Here is an 18,565-nt window from a genome sequence, read left to right as displayed (position 1 = left end):
GCTGACCTGCTTGCTTCCGTTGTCTATCAGCAGCCAAGCGAGTTTCTCTCTCCTCCTCCTTTGCCAATGTGCTCACCTCACTTGTGTATTAGCGGCTAAGCGAGTTTCTTTTCTCACCGGTTTCACTTTGAAATAGTCGTTTTCTTTGAGCTTCACGCTGTAACCTGGCTCTTCCGGACCGGACAGACAGACAGACAGACAGACAGACAGACACACACACTTCCACGTGTAGATGTTTATATACCTGTATAAGATAAGCATATTCTAAAACACGTCACAACAGTGAAACACGTGTGATCATGTGTAATGAAGCAAATACATCTCGGTGCAGAACACATGAAGAGGCTGGGGTCCGATTTAGATCAGATTGAATGACCAAGTGTAACTTTGTATTGTAATCTTATAATCTTTCTAGTTATCGAATAAAAGGTGTAATTTTGCTTAACTTCTCACTACATCTATGATGGCTAACATGGTACAACACCCTAGTAGTACATTCATTTCAGCAGCAATTATATAATTTATTTATTCATCTCCATACCATCCCTTACTGTACAAATGCAGAGATAGTTCTCTGCCTCCATCCCATCCTGTGCTCTGCAGCTGCATGGTGCCATCCACAAACCTCAGTCACGGCAGCTCACTTCTCCTGTCTTTTGAAGTTGAAGCAAGTAAGTGACATAGTATCTGTGCCTGTAAAATATAAAATAAAATCAACTCATGTAGAACTATGTGAAAGATGGCTAGGTGACATTGTATCTCACAGTGACTAAAGTACTCGACATTTACTGTATGCTACACTGAAAGCAGCCTTGTGGCTGAATCATCTGAAGATTACAGTGATTCTTTAATTATTGAGAAAGTGCCACAATAGTCCACTGTCTTTCATATTTGGATGCTTTTTGCTTGAGACTTGAGCACAACTTTTAAATCTTCATCATGTACTTCTTTGAAAAATGTTTAAGATGCTTGAGCTTTGGGTGGCGCAGTGGGAGCGCTGCTGCCTCGCAGTTAGGAGACCTGGGTTCGCTTCCCAGGTCCTCCCTGTGTGGAGTTTGCATGTTCTCCCTGTGTCTGCCTGGGTTTCCTCCCACAGTCCAAAGACATGCAGGTTAGGTGCACTGGCGATTCTAAATTTTCCCTAGTGTGCGCTGGGTGTGTATGTGTGTGTGCGCCCTGTAGTGGGCTGGTGCCCTGCCCGGGGTTTGTTTCCTGCCTTGCGCCCTGTTTTGGCTGGGATTGGCTCCAGCAGATCCCTGTGACCCTGTAGTTAGGATATAGCTGGTTGGATATTGGATGGATGGATGTTTGAACTCCAGTCAGCCACAGAACAACAACTAACAGGAGCACAGGAAGCTTTTTGTGACTTGAGCTGGAATCTGCTGCCTGTAAAAACCATTTCAGCCACATCATATTGCAGAATATTACAATATGCAAAATTATATGCATATTGCAAAAAATATATTTTATATGCACTATGAGTACTTTGAATATGACTCACTGTTACAAGAATCTGAAATACTAGGAGGCTCTTCCCCCTGCTCGCTTTGCTCGCCAACCCCTATTTGGGCCTTATTCACTAGTCATTTCCCAGATCTGCCACTTGCGACGAATCGTGCAGTACTTTTGGATAAACACGCATATATCAACTCTGTCTTTGATATCTCCCTCTTTCGAAACTATTATCGCTGACAACTCATCACATGTTGGTTTATTATATTTGTGAGCATGATCTTTCGGATTCATATAGAAATCCAAGAAAACTTCTTTGTCTGTGTTTTTCAGATACATTTCTTGTAAAGTGCTATACTTTTTGATGTATGGATTTGTATCCATTATTGGCTGTAGAATTTCTAATGTGGCCGATCATTTAAATCTTTCGATTCTATGTTGCATCGCTTCTCCGTGATCATAAATATAAATCTGACCGAATTGTGGTTTCTTTGAAATTAAACTTGTAGTAGTTTTAATTCTTGTGGACCACAGATTCTCATTGCGTATGGTCCTGAATCGTGTAAATCTACATTTTGAGCATTGATTGATGCGAACACAGACAGATTATTGGAGATTCTGATATTTTGCCAGTAGCGTTTGTGGATTTCACTACCACCAAATAACAAATCTTTTATTTCTCGCAGATACGCCTCTTCATTGGGAAGAAACACTACTTTTCCCTGATGGCAACATGAATCAGATGATCTAGAAGTCTACGACATAAACTTTAAAGCCGAACAATAACTACATACTTCTGTCTTATCACCTACGTCCATATATTCGATCTGTTTTCGCTGTTCCGTTTTTTCAACGAGTAATAATTTCCATTTGTGTGCGCTAATGCAACTTTTACTATCAGTTTTTTGAGACTTTCGAATTTTAATACTTTCATTATCTCTAACCTGCTCTGCATGTGTATTGTGTCAATGATTTTGCTCTTTGTCTTTTATTTCCGGTCCCAGGCATGGTTAAATCTCTTGGCACAAAGTCTCGTCTTGTCCCAGGATTTTTTTATATCTTAGAGAGAAATAAAATTATGATAAACTAATTAACTGCTCCAACTTTCAAACCAGTTAACCAAGGCACCTGAATGTTACACCATGCAGAGATTTTCTTACTTGTTGTTTTCTTTTTGTTTTTTTTTCTTTCATGAAGCATTTTTCACTAGTCCACTGGAAAATGACTCATCACAATGTTTTTATCTATTAGAAATTAATAATGAAATTAAATAACTTTTGCTTGCTTTGGGTAAAACATTTTTGTCTTTCTGTATCAAACCTTTGTTCAGAAAATGCATTAAAGCTTGATGCAGTTTTGATCCAAATTTTTTTTTTTTATCCCGGAGGAAATTAGAAGAAATGTAATTAAATACAGATGGCCATAAAATGTTTTAGATTCTCCTTGAGGTTGATATTAAAAGATTAAACTGTGGTTCTGTTTAACTATTTCAGCAAAATACTGCAGCGGAGTGAGGCGGCTCAATACAAATGTCTTGTGGCTGTGAAACATTTTATATAAAATACAGTTTAAAGACAGACTCAGAAAGTGTAAATTTATAATTATTATCATTATGTAAAAGTTGCCAAAAATGTTTTCATCTAGGAAATGTTCCAAGTTATATTTTTAACTGAAGCTTAGGACTTTACAGTGTGGCACATCCTCGCTTTAGCTGAAGTGAGTGGCTCTCCAAGGCCACAGAGATGGCAGTTCTCATCCTCTGAGCTCTTCTTTGTGTGCCATGTTTCTCTGGAGGGCTTTGTATCTTTGGAAAACTGAAGCACTTGTTCATGATCCTTAAGGCCCGGACATTCTGCTCATCTGTATGGACAATCCAGGGGTCAGCTACACTAATGATGAAGGTTTATTTAGTTAGGCTTGAATTTGATTATTATGTGAAGTCACACACAGATGCATATGGATAGAATACGTGCGGATGAGCTCAGATTCTGTCCCTGGCTCTTGTGTAGTTATAATTGAAGCTTTGGACGCTAAGCTAAAGTGTCACTGGAGAAGGATTATATACACTTATGACCAGGAAGGGCACCTCTGGGGAAAAAAAAGAAATGACTTTTAAAACATAGCTAGTGTAAGACGCTAGTGGTCGCTGTCACCCCTTCAGCCCAACAGACAAACACAGTAAACACAGGGTAAAATCACCAAGAAGGTATTTAATTGTTTTCTTCTTGTTTTCAGTGCCTCCAAGCACCTCCACCATCATACTCAGGCAATTCACTAACAATAATAATAATAATGACAATAATTTCTCCACCACTCCTCCCAGCAAGCTCTGTCCAATTCCTCCCGACTCTGGCTCACTCCTGGCGCAGTCCTTTAAATAGTCCTTGACCGGGTCAGATGGAGAACTTGTATTTTCTTCAGCCCAGAACTACTTTGGAACTCCCATCCTCGTGACCTGGGAGTACTTCCGGGCTATAAATACAGCATGAGTCCTTATGTTCCTTTACAGCTCCCCCTGGTGGCACCCACAGCACCAAACAGGGCTGTGCAACCAAACTCCAAGTCCCAAGATGCCCTGCGGGAATCCGGGGCATCACCAGATTTCAGGGAGGCTGCCATCTAGTGTTTTGGGGGAGGCAGTCTCCTGGAAAAGCTGCCTCACTCCATCCTTCCGTCACAGGGGCATCGCGGCTGGGATGAGCTGCCGGCCGTCCACCACACTAGCCATCACAAAATCAGTTATAAATTGTAATTGGCTGTGTATGAAGTTATCTCATGATGTGGTTTCACTGATGTATTGTAGTTTAATTTGGATATCAATCGTGTGTGGGATACTCTTCTAAACACATACTGCACTACTAATATTAATTTAAAACTTTTTTAAATACTGCAGATTGGGTACTTACCGTAGGTTTACCTCCTCACCTTCTTTGTCCTTTTCCCTTCTTGCCAGCTCATACACAGTTCACCATCCATGGTGTTACAAACATTTTATTTGATCACTGCTCACTTCTTACTTAGGATTGCTGTATGTCTGAGTTTCCCCAGAATTGTAATCTTTTTAGGCAGCTATCTGGGCAGTTTTTATAAACTTTGGCTCATTGTTTCCAACCTTGTATGCCTTTTTAAGTTTTACCTACCATGTAATTCTTAAGAAACGATCAGAAAGTCTGGAAAGACAATGGCGTAGTTCAGTGGTTCTTAAACAGTGCGCACCACACACATTAAGCAAGTTAATAATGTGAACGCTGGCCCGGACACACACAGACGGACATCATATTGTTCACCCACACACCGTTTATTGTACAATATTTACAATATTTTGTGCTCACGTGCAACCCCAGTGCCTCCTGCACCGATTCCCCCAAGTCCAGGTCACACAGTCCTACTGCCTTTCTCCTGGCCGCCTCCAGTCCTTCCTCTCGCTCCGCCCTCTTCCACCCGACTTCCGCTCTAGACGGAAGGGAGGCGGCCCCTTATATAACGCTCCCGGATGAGCACCAGGTGTTCTCGGTATTCCCTCCTTGGCCACGCCCCAGCATTGCGGAAGTGCCGGCTGTCCTCCCGGCAGCTCTCCGGGCGCCACATTAAGTCTTCCCCCCAGCACTTCCTGGTGTGGCGGAAGTGCTAGGCTCCAGGGTTCCTCAGGCACCAGGGCGCCGCCTGGCGGTGGCCACGGGCCCCTACAGGGTTGGGCTTGCAAGCCCTCTACCCGTGGCCCCCAACACAACCAGGGCGATCGCCCCCTTGCAGTCTGGAGGAGGCACAAGCCCTCCTCTGGTCCTCCTGGGAGCCCGGCCGGGGACCACAATAAGTAAATACCCTTGTCCAGGCATCCACATACTCCCCCCAAACAAACTTACAGGGGGAAAAACTCCAAACCCCACCACACCCACCTTATAGGAAGAAACTTTTTTTTTTGGTTTGGTTTTTTTATGTCCTCTCCTTTTGCTCAGAAAATATGGTAACAATGGATAGACAGACTAACAGAACTTTTTTTGACTCCAAACTTTTTACAGAAGTTCTTTAAATGAGTAAAAAGGTAAATAATTCTAGATACACACACACACTATGGTCACACCAGAATGACTAAAAAACAAGAAAATTAGAAAGAAAACTTCTGACTTGCCAGCCACAGTCCCAGTTGCAGTGCGGTGTTATGCAGTTGTATTGCTGTTGGTGTGAAGGAGCCCCCATAGTGTTTTTTGACACACTTCTGCTGAATGATTCCTTGGCTGAAAGTCCTCTGTGTTGATGTGTCAGAGAGAGGAGGTGCAGCGTTGTTCATGATGGCGCTCAGTTTTGTTTTGATTCTCTCCTCCTCTGTGACCTCCAGGGGGTCCAGAGTGTGTCCTGTAACTGAGCCTGCCCTTTCAGTTAGCTTGTGGGTTCAGTGGGCCTCTCTTGCAGCCCAGAACACTACAGCGTGGATAACTGAACTGGCCATCATGGTAACCCTAGTCTTACTACTAAAACAATTGTGATCGTGATGCGTTATTCATGGGCATGCTAGCTCTGATCCATTTGGTTATGATTTGTGTTTTTTGTATTTTTTAATTGGTTTTTCCTGGAGTGTTTTTGGATGTCAGTCTGTTTTTTTTTAATGTAAGGAATTGAATTCTAGCACTTGTTTTTTGTATACATCATCATGAAAGAGGTGAAATATTTTTCTTATGCCATTTTGTTTCTTTTGTGGATGCTGCCATTTGTGGACATTGTTATATTACCCAGAATTACCTGGGGGATGTCCAACACGTGACATCATATAAAGGTCAGCACATGCACTTCTAGATCATCTGAGATTAACATAATAGCAGACAAATCTCTGGTGTGTTTCCTGGTGTAAAATATTTCTTCTTCTGATATTTAGACTTTGGTTCTTGGTTAGTGTATTAGATGGGAGAGCATTTTGGTTAACGGACTTGGCATGTACTCACTACTATATATCTCCCAGGCCTTTCACTTAAAAACAGTTACTGAAATGAGAAAGCACACAGCCACTCCCATCAGAACCAATAAGGTTTTTCAAGCTCCCAGAATGCTGATCGTTCATGACAGAAACACAAGTTTTACAGGCAGCTAAATTCCTTTGGCTACTACCAGGGAAGAGCAAGTGCTAACCACATTTCTTCTTGTCCAAAGCTTTAGCATGAAACTGAGTAGCGGCCACCACAAATCAAACATTAAACTGTTATTTAATTTAACACGGGCCCCCCTTTGGAGCCAGGCCTGGAGGTGGGGCTCGATGGCGAGCGCCTGGTGGCCGGGCACAGCCCGAAGAGGTAACGTGGGTCCTCCTCCCCATGGGCTCACCACCTATGGGAGGGGTCAAGGAGGTTGGGTGCAGTGTGAGTTGGGTGGTGGCCGAAGGCGGGGACCTTGGCGGTCTGATCCTCGGCTACAGAAACTGGCTCTTGGGACGTGGAATGTCACCTCTCTGAAGGGGAAGGAGCCTGAGCTAGTCCGCGAGGTCGAGAGGTTCCGGCTAGATATAGTCGGACTCACCTCGACGCACAGCTTGGACTCTGGAACCAATCTCCTTGAGAGGGGCTGGACTCTCTACCACTCTGGAGTTGCCCCCGGTGAGAGGCGCCGAGCAGGTGTGGGCATACTTATTGCCCCCCGACTCGGAGCCTGTGCATTGGGGTATACCCCGTGGACGAGAGGGTGGCCTCCTTCCGCCTTCGGGTGGGGGGAAGGGTCCTGACTGTTGTTTGTGCGTATGCCAACAGCAGTTTGGAGTATCCACCCTTTTGGAGTCTCTGAGGGGTTGCTAGAGGGCATACCTTCTGGGATTCCCTCGTTTTGCTGGGAGACTTCAATGCTCACGGGGCAATGACAGTGAGACCTGGAAGGGCGTGATTGGGAGGAATGGCCCCGATCTGAACCCGAGCGGTGTTTTGTTATTGACTTCTGTGCTCGCCACGGATTGTCCATAACGAACACCATGTTCAAGCATAAGGGTGTTCATATGTGCACTTGGCACCAGGACACCCTAGGCCTCAGGTCGATGATCGACTTTGTGGTCGTGTCGCCGGACTTGCGCCATATGTCTTGGACACTCGGGTGAAGAGAGGGGCGGAGCTGTCAACTGATCACCACCTGGTGGTGAGTTGGCTTGATGGTGGGGAAGATGCCGGTCAGACCTGGTAGGCCCAAACGTGTTGTGAGGGTCTGCTGGGAACGGCTGGCAGAGTCCCCTGTCAGAAGTAGCTTCAACTCCCACCTCCGCAGAACTTCAACCACGCCCCGAGGGAGGTGGGGACATTGAGTCCAATGGGCCATGTTCCGTGCCTCTATTGTTGAGGCGGCTGACCGGAGCTGTGGCCGCAAGGTGGTCGGTGCCTGTCGTGGCGGCAATCCCCAACCCGCTGGTGGACACCGCGTGAGGGATGCCGTCAAGCTGAAGAAGGAGTCCTATAGGACTTTTTGTCCTGTGGGTCTCTGGAGGCAGCTGATAGGTACCGCAGGCCAAGCGAACGCGGCTTCGTTGTTGCTGAGGCAAAACTCGGGCATGGGAGGAGTTTGGAGGCCATGGAGAACACTTTGGACGGCTTCGAGGAGATTCTGGTCCACCGTCCGCGCCTCAGGAGGGGAAGCAGTGCAGTGTCAACACCGTATATGGTGGGGATGGTGCCTGCTGACCTCACTGACGCTAGGGTCGGTGGGAGGAGTACTTCAAGACCTCCTCAATCCCACTAACATGCCTTCCACGAGGAAGCAGAGCCTGGGGACTCTGAGGTGGGCTCTCCCATCTCTGGGACTGAAGTCACCGAGGTGGTCAAAAAACTCCTTGGTGGCAGGGCCCCGGGTGGATGAGATACCCGAGTTCCTTAAGGCTCTGGATGTTGTAGGACTGTCTTGGTTGACACGCCTCTGCAACATCGCATGGACATCGGGACAGTGCCTCTGGATTGGCAGACGGGGTGGTGGTCCCCTCTTTAAAAGGGGACCGGAGGGTGTGTTCCAACTATAGAGGGATCACACTCCTCAGCCTCCCTGGAAAAGTCTATTCGGGGTTCTGGAGAGGAGGGTCCCGGATAGTCGAACCTCGGATTCAGGAGGAACAGTGTGGTTTTCGTCCCTGGTCGCGAACAGTGGACCAGCTCTTCACCCTTAGCAGAGTCCTGGAGGGTGCATGGGAGTTTGCCCGACCGGTCTACATGTGTTTTGTGGACTTGGAAAAGGCATTCGACCGTGTCCCTCGGGAATCCTGTGGGGGTGCTCGGGAGTATGGGGTACCGGACCCCTGATAAGAGCTGTTCGGTCTCTGTACAACCGTGTCAGAGCTTGGTCCGCATTGCCGCAGTAAGTCGAGCCCGCTTCCAGTGAGAGTTGGACTCCGCCAGGGCTGCCCTTTGTCACCGATTCTGTTCATAACTTTTATGGACAGAATTTCTAGGCGCAGCCAGGGTGTTGAAGGGGTCCGGTTTGGTGGACTCAGGATTGGGTCACTGCTTTTTGCAGATGATGTTGTCCTGTTTGCTTCATCAGGCCGTGATCTTCAGCTCTCTGGATCGGTTCGCAGCTGAGTGTGAAGCGGCTGGGATGAGAATCAGCACCTCCAAATCCGAGAGCATGGTCCTCAGCCGGAAAAGGGTGGAGTGCCCTCTCAGGGTTGGGGGAGAGATCCTGCCCCAAGTGGAGGAGTTCAAGTATCTCGGGGTCTTGTTCACGAGTGAGGGAAGAATGGAGCGTGAGATCGACAGGCAGATCGGTGCGGCATCCGCAGTGATGCGGCTCTGCATCGGTCTGTCGTGGTGAAAAGGAGCTGAGCCGTAAGGCAAAGCTCTCAATTTACCAGTCGATCTACGCACCTACCCTCACCTATGGTCATGAGCTATGGGTAGTGACCGAAAGAACGAGATCGCGAATACAAGTGGCTGAAATGAGTTTCCTCCGCAGGGTGTCTGGGCTTTCCCTTAAAGATAGGGTGAGAAGCTCAGTCATCCCGGAGGGGCTCAGAGTAGAGCCGCTGCTCCTCCGCATCGAGAGGAGTCAGATGAGGTGGCTCGGCATCTGATCAGGATGCCTCCTGGACGCCTCCCTGGTGAGGTGTTCCGGCACGCCCAACCGGGAGGAGGCCCGGGAAGACCCAGGACACGCTGGAGGGACTATGTCTCCCGGCTGGCCTGGGAACGCCTTTGGGATTCTCCCGAAGAGCTGGAAGAAGTGGCGGGAGAGGGAAGTCTGGGCCTCTCTGCTTAAGCTGCTGCCCCCGCGACCCAACCTCGGATAAGCGGAAGAGGATGGATGGATGGATGGATTAATTTAACACTAGAATCCCTGAAGCCTACAAAAAAAGTTATAATCCCAGGCCACCTTAAATTCCTTCGCACATACAGTATGTTTTAATTCTACATTAATAGTAACAAAAAGAGCAGCTCACTGCTCAAAACTATAAATCTAGGAAACGCCCGGAGTCAAACACGCAACCTCTTGGTTATGAGTCAGCAGTTGTTACTGCTGCACCACCCAAGTGGTCGTGTCAGCATCGTACCCTAACCCGATTTCTTTTTCTTATATAGTTATATTTTTGAATAAAAGTGCACTTGTTTTGTTATACTTGTACCTTTTGTGAAAGTGTTTATGTAATACTAGCAAAATACCCGCGCTTCGCAGCGGCGAAGTACTGCATTCAAATTTTTATTAAGAAGAAAATTGAACCTTTTTAAACTGAGGGAAAATATGCCAGATCTCTTTGTATACCATGTTGTCAGTTCGGCCCTCTGGTTGTAATATGACCAAGCTGTGCACTGAGCTTACTCTTGAGCATGCAACGTACAGTTGGCCATGTGAACAGTAATCTTGTCTCATATCTCACAGCTTGGATTGCTGCTGTCATAATCGGTTTGAGTTTCATGGTTTGTTTCAATTACAACAGTATTTGTAGGACTTGTGTTGAAGTGACATTCGGCATCTGTCAAGCGTTGTAAGCACACAACCGGTTTCATTGATAAAATCACATTCAGCTTTTGAGAGTTTAAACATTCATAAACATCAAAGTGTCCACTACTGAAATCGTCACCTGTCAATCTAAGATGTTTAAGAGGCACTGGCGATTTCTAAAGGTGTAAAATATTTGGCCATTTCGGTACACTTGAAAGCGACAACCGAACAATTCAGTGGCAGCCATCAACTCACATGCAGGGCTTAAGCATTTCACTCTTATAGTGCTCCTGTGTAGTATAATTATCTCATGTACCGTCATCAGTCCACACCTTGAACCTGTCCCAGTCATTCAATACATAAGACAGAATGTTCCTCCGGATATCAAGAGTGAGCCTGATATGGCCGTGCAATATGTAACAAACAGAATGGAAAAGGTAGGTGCCATCTCCGGGCATGGAAACCACTCGGTAAGTGACAGTTCTTTGATCGATAGTGATCATCTCGATAGACATGGTAATGGGGGTTGGAACGATAAAGGAAATGGGTACCTGAGCAATGTAAAGTAAGTCTAAAATATCTACACAATAAATATAATTGTAATAAACAAACAATAAACCAGCGGAGAAGCCGTGGATTAAACAAAAAGGCTGTAGTTATCAGTAGGGAGACGTGAATCCTGTGGCGAAGCAAGGAAGGGAATGTAGAGACCGGAGCGACGGACGGCCTTATATAGGCAGGCAGCCAACAACGTGGGAGGCGTTGGGATGGGGGACCCAACACCACCTCACATGGTGACCGAGGTGCAGGCTATGGACGTATATATGTACGTAAGTAGGATTCAGTTAACGTTGGAAACCCGCGTACCAAATTTCTTGAAAATGGGCCCATAAGTAACAAAGACTGTTGAAAAGTTCAATATGGCGTCCGACAGTGGCATCATACCACCGAAACAAGTACGTACATTGGTTTCGGTTAGTTCAGGGAAGCCTACCAAATTTCGAGAAGATGGGGCCATAAATAAGAAAGTTCAACATGGCGGACGTTGTTGACCGTTATGACCATTACGCGTAGAATTTCGAAATGAAACCTGCTTAACTTTTGTAAGTAGGCTGTAAGGAATGAGCCTGCCAAATTTCAGCCTTCTACCTACACAAGAAGTTGGAGAATTAGTGATGTTGGAAAGTTCAATATGGTGGCTGACAGTGGCGTCATACCACCGAAATAAGTATGTACATTGGTTTCGATTAGCGCAAGGAAGCCGCCTACCAAATTTCGTGAAGATGGGGCCATAAATAAGAAAGTTCAATATGGCGGATGTTGTTGACCATTATGACCGTTACACATAGAATTTCGAAATGAAACCTGCTTAACTTTTGTAAGTAAGCTGTAAGGAATGGCCTGCCAAATTTCAGCCTTCTACCTACACGGGAATTTGGAGAATTAGTTACGTTTGGAAAATTCAATATGGCGGCCGACAGTGGCGTCATACCACCGAAATAAGTACGTACATCGGTTTTGGTTAGTGCAGGGAAGCCACCTACCAAATTTCGTGAAGATGGGGTCAGCCTTCTACCTACGGGAAGTTTGAAAATTGGTGACGTTGGAAAGTTCAATATGGTGGCCGACAGTGGCGTCATACCATCGAAATAAGTAAGTACATTGGTTTCGGTTAGCGCAGGGAAGTCGCCTACCATATTTCGTGAAGATGGGGCAATAAATAAGAAAGTTCAACACGGCGGACGTTGTCGACCGTTATCGACCGTTATGACCATTACGTGTAGAATTTTGAAATGAAACCTGCTTAACTTTTGTAAGTAAGCTGTAAGGAATAGACCTGCCAAATTTCAGCCTTCTACCTACATGGGAAGTTGGAGAATTAGTGATGAGTCAGTGAGTGAGTGAGTGAGTGAGTCAGTCAGTTAGTCAGTGAGGGATTTGCCTTTTATTATTATAGATTTGGACTTCAGTTATCTGAATGTTATCCTACATTTATCCAGATTGTTGTAGACACGGAACACACATGAATTGCATGTGTTCCAGATGACAATATATTAATTACCCTCTCCAACTCCAGGCACCTCACACGCAGATAAACAAGACTTGAGCTGGGAGAACTTTTTGCCCGAGTTGAGCTCTGTGTTTGTGCTGATCGACACATTTACAATACAAAAGACGCTAATGGAGAGGTGTAAAAGGAATTTAAGGTGGCCCGGGATTACAACTTTTTTCATAGACTTCAGGGATTCTAGCGTTAAGCTACTGAGGCTCCTTTATTCATACAGCAATCCACCTTTATAATGCCTAATGTTGACTGCTCTCATCTTCAGCAAAGTCAGATGTTTTTTCTTTTGTAATTATTTGTATGTATTTGAGGGCGTTGTTGTTCTTATTTGTTGTAATATTTCTTGCGCTTTTATAGAAAAAACAAATTTCCCCCTTTGAACAAGTACAGTACCTGTATACACCTTGTGGCCAAATGTATGAGGACACCCCTTTAAATTACTAAGTTCCAGTTTGTCAGCCATACACTTTGTTAACAGCTGCATAAAATCAAACACATAGCCATGCAATCTCCATAGATAGACATTGGCAGTGGAATGACTCGTACTGGAGAGCTCAGTCACTTTAAACATGACACTGTCATGGGATGCCAACTTAATCACAAGTTAGTATTTGAAATTTCTCCTCTGCCATATCTGCCCTGGTCAACTGTAAGTGCGATTATTGTGAAAAGGAAGCATCTAGGAGCAACAGCAGCTCAGCAACAAAATGCTAGACCATGCAGCCACAGGGACCATCAAGTGCTAAAGTACATAGTATGTAAAGATCACCTATTCTCTGTTACATCATTCAGAACTCAGAGTTCCAAGCTTCCTCTGGAAGTAACATCAGCACAAGAACTGCGCATCAGGAGCTTCATGAAATGGTTTTCTGGACTAAGCAGCAGCAGAGACCTAAGATCACTATGTGCAATGCCAAGTGTCACCTGTAGTTGGGTAAAGTATGCTGCCATTGGGCTCTGAAGCAGTGCAGTCATGCTCTCTGGAGTGATGAATCACACCTCACTATTTGGCAGTCTGATGGGTGAATCCAGGTTTGTTGCATTGCAGAATGTATATTGCCTACTGTGAAGTTTGGTAGAGGAAGGATAATGGTCGGGGCTGTTCTTTGGGGTTTTTAAAATGGCTGTGCACCAACGCTTCCCATCCAACCTGCTTGAGAGGTGCTGCAAAGAGGAATGGGCAAAACTGGCCAAGGATAGGAGTGCCAAGCTTGTGGCATCATATTCAAAAAGACTTGAGGCTGTAATTGCTGCCAAAGGTGCATCAACAAAGTATTGAGCAAAGGCTGTGAATACTTATGTACATGGGATTTCTCAGTTTTTTTATTTTTAATAAATTTGCAAAAACCTCAAGTAAACATTTTTCATGTAGTCATTATGGGGTGTTGTGTGTTGAATTCTGAGGAAAAAAATGAATTTGATCCATTTTGGAATAAGGCTGTAACATAACATAATACGGAAAAAGGGATGCGCTGTGAATACTTTCCGGATGCACTGTATTGTGCATTCTGATATGCTTTTCTGCTCACCACAGCGTGGTTATCTGAGTTACCATAGTCTTCCTGTCTGCTCAAACTAGTCTGGCCATTCTCTCCTGACCTCTCTCATCAACAAGGCATTTCCATCTGCAGAACTGACACTCACTGGATGCTTTTTGTTATTTGCACCATTTTGAGTAAACTCTACAGACTGCTATGCATGGAAAGTCCCAGGAGATCAGCATATCTTGAAATATTCAAACCAGCCTGTCATGTGCTAACAATTACAGTATGCCAGGCTGAAATCACTGAGTTCACAGTTTTTCCTCTTTCTGGTGTTAGTATGAACATTAAGTGAAGCTCCTGCTCTGTATCTACATGATTTAATGCATTGCGCTGCTGCCATGTGATTGGCTGATTAGATAATTGCATGGATAAGCTGGTTACAGGTGCTTCTAATAATCCACTACACTCCACCCATTCTTTGGTTACTCTCCCTCCGATTGGTAAATATCTTTCAAATTAGTTCAGATTTATTTCTTTTATTGCACTTCACTGAAGACATACAGTATGTTTATCATTCTAGGATGTTTTTCCTTCAATTTGTAAAAAATGTTTACTGTTGGCCTTCTGATGTACACTTGTCCAAATATTATTTTATCAAATCTGATTTATATTACCGTAAAAATAATTAATATCTATAATTAATATTATAAAAACATTTCAGATCATGGTCCTAATCCACAAGTGTGATCTATTGCCTATGTTCTGATTACATCCATGCAGAAGAAACACGTATGCTCTTGCAGTTACATACAGTATAAATGGTGTTACGTGCCTTTGTATTGTTTTCTCCTGTTCTCTATTTTTATAAAATGTGTAAAGACCTTAAAATTGTCTTCAGAGAAGAATGTTAATAAAGACCAAACAAAATAGAAAAAGATTGTTTTAATGCATCCGATTATCTCCTCAACTTGAAAGACTCACACTCGCTTCCCTGAAGTGGACCGTGCCAACGCAAGGTTTTTGCTTAGTTTGTCTTGGTAAACAGCAATTTGAAATCTAAGCAAATGTTTGCACTGTTTGAAGAGGCTGTTTTCTGAGATGCTGACCACAAATCGCCTAAGAATGCAACTTGTTGTCTTCAGAGGAAAATGCTGAGAGTTTTGGAAGGAGAGACTGTGAGCCTAGGGGGTTCTATAAATTGGCTCAGCCGCTATATTTTGCCTTTAAAATTGCTTGTCCTAAACTGTATCATATGCATTGGCAAAGCGTACGAGCGTCAAGGACGCAAGAAATCTGTGAAATAGCTGGCCACCCACGGGTGTGATGGAAGTCTTTATATTCTGAAGGCCTAACAGTGACCATGCTGGTCACTCTGAAGGATCTGGTTACACTTAGAGCTGCTTATTTTTGTCGGTTTTGCTCTGAAAACTGGCATCCGTTTTAATAGTCAATTGAAATTTGAAGATAGCTTGTGTGAGGTAGCGGACATAGTGGCTCAAGAATATCCGTTTTGAATGTGGTATGATTAGACTGGAATGCTGGTTCCATGGCAGTTTCACAATAAGAGAATTCTAGCATATCATGTGTGCATGCCTACTGGCTTTTACGTCCATTAAATTCTCGGTCTGTATCTCCTGGAATTCATATAGTATAACATATAATTTTCTTATTTAATTTTTCCGGTTGTCCTTTGCTGAAATAAATGTTTTCCAACAAACTCGAAATCAGAAATTTGACATGACGATGCAAGGCATTTTCAAACCAAATGGAAAAAAATCAAAAGCCAAATTTTCCCTAACAGTGGTAAACCCAGGATGTCAGACATGCCCAGTGCTTCCTCATATGGATTATTTAAAACTTTACCCTGAGTTAGTGAAAATAAACATCAGGGATTTTGACAATGAATGACTTGAATTATTCCGTTATTTTAGCAAAAATAAAAAGGTCAGAGTCACAAAGTTTATTTCTATATAAAATAATTTAAAATGACATTATGGTGAGGTGCTGCAATGGCTGGCAGTATTTCCTCATGGATGCAGTCCCCTGGGTTTGAACCCTCTACCTGGGCATTGTCTGTAGTTGCCCGTTCATCCCAGAGCCCCAAAGCTGTGCCAGTTAGGTTCACAGGAGAAGTCAGATAGGCTCCTGTGTAATTGTGTGTCTGAGTAGGCCCTGTGTGAACCTCAATTTGTTTAAGCAAGTTTAAGAATGTTACAGATTACTTTTGCTAGTTTGATAGTCCAGTATTTCTTTTTGTATGAAGTACTTAAGCTTTCTCCAGTGTCACCGATGAGTATTCAGGGCTGTAAATGAGACTCCATGACCAGTCAATTGGGAACACAGCAGCGTTAGAACATGAGGTGGCAAAAGTTGGCATACATTGAAAAGCAAGATTCTACATGTAGGGTATTTCAACATTGGCACCCCATCTATTTTAGTTAACAGCACCTCGCGGAAGTGGACTCGTCACATCCCTCATCTGACGACAGATGATGGGTCCAACCAAGGGACCCTGTGTCAGATTGGCAAGGTGATGGCTGTTAGGCGCAAGCTTGGGGCTTATCTGCAAATCCAACAGCATTGCCCTACCAACTAAAATTTGCCTTCTGATTTTGATTATAATTCCTTCTGCTATCTATGCCAATGAAACATGGAAGGTGACTGCAATCATTACGAAATGCCTGAATGTTTTCCACCATCCGAGAGATCCTTCATATCTCATACTGTAATAATGTCAGAAATTAAGAAGAATATTGTCAAACCACTATTCACACTCTAGCCGATATTGTCACTGAACACCAGTTTTGATTTGTGGGCCACATTTTTATCATGCCACCAGAGCGCCAATCAAAAAAGGCAATCCTGTGGACTCTAGTGCATGGGAAACGGAAACAAGGGCAACCGAGGCCAGTGTGTTAAGCAGGTTTCATGATCGATGTGTGATTGAGTCAACGATGCTGTGCATTTGACCACAGTGTACAAAAGTTAAGTTTGGATTACATATTAATATTCCTTTCTTAATGAAAAATATTGGTACTACCTACTCCTAAACAGAATGGTCTCGAATAATATTTTAAAGTAGTAGAAATCATCTTAGTCAATGGATGGGTCTCTCTGGCAGTGTCTTAAATTGGTCTGAGCATTACCTGGCAGGTAGAAAATTCTTTGTTAGTTGTGGTAATTATACTTCAAAGACACATGATAATCTATATGATGTTCCACATGGCTCTATCCTGGGTCCGCTGCTCTTTTCGATTTACATGCTTCTGTTAGGTCAGATTTTCTTGGAGCATAATGTGAGCTACCACAGCTATGCTATGACACACAACTGTATTTATCAATAGTGCCTGATGACCCCAACTCTCTTGATTCACTGACACAATGTCTTACTTGTGTTTCTGAATGGATGAGAAGTAATTTTCTTAAACTAAACAAGAAAAAATCAGAAATCTTAGTGATTGGCAAAAATGGATATAATGAGGGTATTAGAAATAAACTTGATCCTTTAGGATTAAAAGTCAAAACAGAGAGAAAGAATTTAGGGGTGATTATTGACTCTGACCTGAATTTTAAATCACATATTAATCAGATCACTAGGACAGCATTTTTTCACTTAAGAAATATAGCGAAAATTAGATCTCTTATAACTTTGCAGGTTGCTGAGAAATTAGATCACGCTTTTGTTTTCAGTCGACTAGATTACTGTAACGCACTCCTCTCAGGACTACCCAAAAAAGACATCAATCGATTGCAACGAGTGCAGAATTCAGCTACTAGAACCTTAACTAGTAAAAGAAAATCTGAGCACATCGCTCCAGTTTTAATGTCACTACACTGGTTACCTGTGTCATTTAGAATTGACTTTAAAATACTGCTTATGGTTTACAAAGCCTTAAATAATCTCACTCCATCTTATATTTCAGAATTCCTCTAACTTTACACTCCAAATTGTAAACTTAGAGCTAAACTTAAAAGAAGTGCTCTCATGCACCTAAAATCTGGAATGGCTTACCAATAGGAATTCGCCAGGCTAATATGGTGGAGCAATTTAAAAAACACATTACTTTAACATGGCTTTCTCATAGCTTAATTTTAGTGTAACCCAGATATTCTGTATATGCATTTAATTATCTTTTTTTTTCATGTCTCCTAAATCCGTATTAACCCCTACTTTCTCTGCTGTTCTTTTTCTGTTTTTCTGTGGTTGCGATCTGCACCACCACCACCTGATCAAAGCACCGTACAGTCCCTACATTGATGGATTGAAGGCCAGAAGTCCACATGACCATCATCGTCTAATTCTTCCATATGAAGCCTGACTACCATGAGGACTGATTGAGGTAATTTATGTTAGGTAGAATGCCTAGAGGGGGCTGGGAGGTCTTGTGGCCTCAAAACCCCTGCAGATTTTGTGTTTTTTCAGCAGCCATCTGGAATTTATTTTTGTTTTTTTTCTGTCCACCTGGCCTTACTTTTATTCTGTGTTAGTTAATTAGTATTGCCTAGTTTTATTTTTATATATATTGTCTTTTTTCTCTTTCGTCATCATGTAAAGCACTTTGAGCTACATTATTTGTATGTAGGGATAACTGGGGTAGCCCAGAACATACATTACAAGGAAGCCAAAAACAGAACTGTTTAATGAATAGGCAAGAGAAGCACCACTAAAGGTCCA

This window comes from Polypterus senegalus, chromosome 11, assembly GCF_016835505.1.
Source record: "Polypterus senegalus isolate Bchr_013 chromosome 11, ASM1683550v1, whole genome shotgun sequence".
Taxonomy (NCBI): domain Eukaryota; kingdom Metazoa; phylum Chordata; class Cladistia; order Polypteriformes; family Polypteridae; genus Polypterus; species Polypterus senegalus.
The sequence above is the reverse complement of the archived record's forward strand: the minus strand, read 5'-3'. Positions refer to the sequence as shown.